At 34.6% G+C, this 6,000-nt stretch overlaps 1 long non-coding RNA gene across 1 annotated transcript in view; it reads left to right on the top strand.

Moving 5' to 3' along the window:
• Positions 1-305: 305 nt before the first annotated feature.
• Positions 306-6,000, top strand: part of LOC126585961 (uncharacterized) — a 55,176-nt gene continuing 49,481 nt past the window's right edge. The window contains exon 1 of the long non-coding RNA XR_007610707.1: positions 306-516. This is a non-coding gene — a long non-coding RNA (uncharacterized LOC126585961). The remainder of the gene's footprint in view (positions 517-6,000) is intronic.

The following is a 6,000-nucleotide window of genomic DNA, read 5'->3' as shown; positions in this document are numbered from 1 at the left end:
AATTAATATGACTCAAAGAAATAAGATGGGGTTGATTTTGGACGAAAATAATTAAATTAAGACAAGAACAAAGTAAACAAATTCTTAGACAAATTTAAGTGAATCAAAACAGATTGTAAAATGAATTTGAATGAAATTTATGAATGGAAGGCTAGCTAGGAGGTTCTTCTCCACACATGTCACACTTGCATACAAAACGATTTCCAGTTGCTTTTCGATAAGTTATGAATACTCAACGCCCCAAATTAACCGTGAATTGCACTAATTAACCCTCAGTTTTTCCACAAGTTATTGGATAGGATGATTGCATACGACAACCCAAAACATTCCCTACAAGTTCCCTACATGAATTGCATAATAGAGATACAAGCAAGAATCATTAAGTTCTATGAAAAACATAAGCATTGACGAGGCACTCGTTACTATGATTTGCATGAAACTTATGCCAAGAATTTACTTAACGTGATTGTGACTAGCAACCTTCACTACTTGTGAATATAAGTTCATAACGATTAGGTGAAACTCCCTTATATTCTAGCATTAAATTCATGCATGAAAATTAAGCGTGAACTCTTAACCAACATACACAAATCATTTTTTATACGATCGGATAAGTGAATTGAATTCACAACTTATGAATCACAACTGGATGTAATCAAATCATATTGCAAGTATGAACATGGTTTCGAATCACCCCCTAACTAAGAGGGGTTTAGTTCCTCATACTCACAAAGCAAAGATACATAAAATTAGACATTAAAATCAAAGGAAAGAAAACACCTAAAATGCTCCAACTTGGGTAGCAAGTGCATCCAAGAATTCTCCTTTGCTTGCTTGCGGCAGATTGCTTTGTGGACGGATTTTTGGGTAGTTTTATGATGTAGAATGGATGGGGAACGGTATGAAAAGGTTTAGGGTAAGTGTGGAGGAGTGTTTGAGGGTTGGAGGGTGGTGGAGAACTAGGCAAAGAGGGTGGAAGAAGGTGGAGTGGCTGTTATGTTTTCTAGGCACTAGAATGGTGTTTTTGGGGTGTTTTGCTACCTAGGGTGAGTATGGACGAATTTCTGTGATGAATGGTGAATATGAGAGTGTGAACCCTTTGCCAAGGGTTGTAAACATGTATATATAGGCCCCAAAAACCTTAGAGAATCAGGTTAGGCTAGGGAGAATGCACGGCAAAGAGTGTATGTGGTGTGCAATGGTAAGGGTGAAAATGAAGTGATGATGCAAAGTGTGAAGGGTAAAATGGAGTGGTCTTGTAGCTAGGGAGCATGAATGATTGTGTACATTGCATAGAGATGGAAAGGGAGGTGAAAATGTGTCAATAAATGGGTCAAAGGTGCAGCAACATGTGGTACACAAGGCATGGGATTCCAAATGTGAATGATGGAGCATCAATTGGTGCATGTTATGGTTGTGAAAGTTGTATAAAATTTTGTGGGTGAAGGGAACAAGAGGTATCAAGCAATTAAGTGTAATAATTAAATGAATTGAAGCATGAAATCAGAAATTATGTAGGGGACAAGAGTGATCAAGCATGGCATGGGAATCCAAAGGGAATTCTATGTTGTTTTGCATGGCAATGAAGGCAAGTTAGGGTGACAAATTTTTGGGCTGAGTTCTTCATCTTTTGGACCATAATTCTTCACATTCTTGGCCTCTTTAGTTCTCAAATTCGTCCATCCACTTTGGCCCAAATATGTGACATGCATTCCAAGCTCCATTTTGCTCCAAAATGCTCCAAAATGCATCTTCTTGCCTACTTTGTCCATAAAATCTGAAAACACACGAAAATGACTTTAAACATTAAAATAACTAAGGAAACACGACATAAATGCACAAGAACAAGCCAACTAAGTCGCATAAATATTCTCCTATCATATATACATACTTGATAAGGTGAGTGTATGCAACGAGGATGGCCGATATCATATCATTGTGAGGCTATTCTTGAACCCCTTCACAAACTAAGCATGGTGGGAATGACTTAACTAAGTGCAATGGAGCCAACATCATATCATTGTGAGGTGACATTCTCTAGAGGCCAAATAAGATGGGTACTTGCAAGAGATGCAAATGAGTAAGCGTACTCTCTCATTATTATTAATGCTAGCCAATATCATATCATTGTGAGGTGGGCTTGGTAGTAGTGAGTCTCCCATACCCTACTAAGAGTTTCATCCAAAACTCTCGAATTCCAATAAGGGATATGGAATTTGCCAAAAATAGTGGGTGGTGCTATTTGATTTAAAGACCCGAATAAAATGGCTTAAAATCAATCAATTTATATTCGTTATGTATTTACTTACCATTATATTTGCAAACGCTATCCCACACTTGACAAATAAAAGCCGAAAGTTTAGTTTCCGGACTTGGTACTACAAAACCATAGATTGTCTTTAAATGGCTTGTAAATGTACCTAAGTAGTCTCATCCTCACAATCTTCCTATTGATAATGTATCATTGGAAGAACATGTTAGGTAAAGTCTATCATAAAGAGGACAACACTTTTAAATGTCATAATTCTTCAATTACAATTTGTTGTATGAAGAAATAAGAGTTGCTTTGAACAACCCTTAATCAATGCAAACATTAGTGCTTGTTTCTTTGTTACATGAACAAGGAACTTTAGAAGAAAGCACAAAGGCATGGACACTTAATGTGCCATGATTCTTCACTTACAAATTGTTGTATGAAGAAATGAGAGTTGCCTTGTACAACTCTTGAAAGTTTGTAATTATGTTTAGAACATAATGGTTGGTTGACAAAAATAGTCCATTAACATGGACTTATGATGATGTTGAATCATTGAGTGTTGAAGTGATAAACCACTTAACAAGACGGAAACTAGGCTAGGACTTCACCTTTATGTCCCTATCCTAATGGTTCACTAAGTTTATTGTAAACTATGTAGTGAACAATAAACACATACTCTCCAAAATGTTTGATGTGTATAACACAATTGAAAAAGGTTTCAAGAGAGATAGTGGGAGTTTAGGGACCATGACTATTGTAGTCAAAGGAGAAGTCAAATGAAGACGAAAAAATTAACTCCAAGGGAACAAACTTTCTTTATGAAAGGATGGACATTGGAAGGGGTATTTGCAAGAAATGTCTTGCAAGTGTCAAGAACACACCTTTCGAAGGTGCTGTAAATTGTTCTTGAATAGTTCAAAACAGTTGGTTCTTCTACTTGAATGCTTGATTCCGTATTAGTAACTATGTTTTACAATCGTTGTAAAAGTTTGACTAATAAGAAGTAGAAGATATATGAGAGAACAAAAGGTACTTCGCATTCGGAACGTGAATAAAATATAGATCTCTGCGAAGACAGATAGTACTCACTTCGTCATATGAACTACCAAAGAAATTGGAAAAACCAAAGATTGTCTTTACATTCCAATTTTAAGGAATTTAATTCCGTCACTATAGTAGAGATGGATGAATGTTTTGTTTGACAAAACATTGTTCTTTATTAATCAATGATTGGATTATAGTAATCTAATTGATTGTCTCTATAGTAGAGATGATATGGTAGTGTTAACTGTTTAGAATATAATGATGCTTAAAACCCAAAAGGTTGTAAGGTAGTGACTAATCTCAACTGAGTTGTGATACCTCTAAAACATAAATTACGAGTTAGTCATAGATGGATGCTTTGGATCGTTAGATCCGGATCCAATACCTTCTTGTTAAAATTGTATAGAGGCGAAATGTTCGAATCTTTATTCTTTTGGAAAGAAGAAAGAATCAGAAAGTTGTTGAGGTTAATTCACTTAGATGTTAGTGGCACTTGTCCACAAACATAATACTACTCATGTTGTATGACATTCATCGAAGAGCACTCTCGGTTGGACTATAGTTTATTTTGAATAAACACAAATCTGAATACTTTGCAAAAGGTTTCAAAGAATTCAAGAAATGTAAGTTGATGAGTAAGACGTCTAAAGTATTTACCTCCTTTGATTTGATCCAAGGAAAAGAAACACTTTAGACGAGTCTCCTTGAAAGATATCAAGGAAAGAAGCATCATAAGATAATAAATTTCTCCATTAAGGAGAAGAACGAACTCGAATAAGATATATACTTCTAAGACAAATCTTTCATGACTCCATAAGATGTAGTTGGAAAGAAAGACAAATCTCAAGCATGTTAAGATTTGGGGTTGTGAGCTAATAAGCAATATTTGTTTGATAACAATCTTGTGGGATATCCTTAAATTAACTTTTGGATATCGCTTCTATAAACCAATTAACAAATATTGTTTTGTTGGGTAGTTCATTGTAATCCTACAATGTGATTTGCCTAAAAGCAAATGAACAAGAGATAGAACTCAAAGAATGGGTTCTTTGAGAGACAAGAAAGTAATCAACAAATATAAACAACCTAGTTCCTATACCAAAAGCTCCAAGGTAGTCAAGAAGGATTTATAAACCGTCTCTGTAGAATGGTTTGAACTTTATGACTATGTCATAGAGTTGCACCTCTTAATTCGAAAGAAATAAGAATGAAAATCCTTATGACTACATTGAGTGTATATATGATATATACTCAAGGAAATGGTAAAGTACCATTTGACCCGAAATAATGAAACCTTCATAAGCTAATTGGTAGCTTAAGGTGACTACAATAAAAGAGAATGGTTGACTTTGAAGAAACCATCTTTGAGATAGTCTTGGTTTCAATTAATTCGAAGATTGCTAGCTACAACTAAATGGTGATTCAATGTTTGGACATAATATGGGTTTCCGAAACCATTATTAAGATAGTCTTGATAATATATGTCTAAAACTATAAATCACAAGACATGTAAGTTGTAGAGATCCATCCATCATGAATCTTAGCAAGCTAGTGGGAGCTATATGCATCTTATGAGAGAAAGGTCAAATTGTTTGATTTCTCATAAAGATGTAAATGAATCTTTTGTTTACTAAGTTTACAAAAGATTAGTGGGAGTTAATCATATTCCTAAATATAATATATATTTGATATATTAATTTTGGAAATGAAAAGAATGCTTCTTCGTTAAGTTATGACTTTAAAACATTATATGAAGATAGAATGTATATGGGAGACATAGTCTATATACATGGGATGGAAATCTATATTGATAGATTTTAGGATATAATTGGATTATATCAAGCCCTAAATATAGACAAAAGATGATAGGAAGTTTCTCATATGATGATGAACTTCAAATCAAAAGGACAACTCTAGTGAGACTAAGAAGTTGCTCTTCTCAAAGAGAACGTACTCTTTGACTCCCAAAGAAATAATGCGTAAATAGAATCCTTTATGCGTGCATAAAGGGGATTTATGTATTTCATATTGTATGAAAAACATTGATATGAGTTGTACCTAGAACGGTACAAGACGATATCAGTGCAAGCCCAGGATCAGAACCATGGCAACTGTCAAGTGAGTCCTTAAGTATTTAAGAAATACTAAAGGATAGATTCCTCAAAGAATGAGGAAGAATTAGAGTAACGTAAAGGAAGCGTAAATGTATTAGATTATGAATCTAATCCATCATTGGATGTTTCTTCATTATGAATGAAGAGATAATCAAATATCTCTTTATTATGATTAAAGAGATATTTGGATGGAAACATTAAAAGTAATGACTTTAGTGTGTTCCATTATGAATGCAAAATATATTGCCATATAGAAGCTTACAACAATGTTGTTTGAATGGGAAAGTTCATTTATGAACTCTCTATTCGGTTCCAACCAGAAAGTGTATCTAGTGTACTGACACTATGACACTAATGGGGCGATAGCTCAAGCCAGGGAATCAAGGTCTCATCAAGGTCCGAACTCAAATGAGAGACTGAACCACATGATTGAGAATCATGTATAATGGTGACGTCGTTATTCTCAAGGTTGCTTCTATGGATAACATATAGATATCCATTGTCTAGGCCTACTATTCAGCCATTTATGAAATGACTACAGAAGAGGTATCATCACTGATGACCAAGCTGATTGGCTCTAGTGCA

This window comes from Malus sylvestris, chromosome 10, assembly GCF_916048215.2.
Source record: "Malus sylvestris chromosome 10, drMalSylv7.2, whole genome shotgun sequence".
Lineage (NCBI taxonomy): Eukaryota > Viridiplantae > Streptophyta > Magnoliopsida > Rosales > Rosaceae > Malus > Malus sylvestris.
This window is presented reverse-complemented; position numbering and strand designations above follow the sequence as displayed.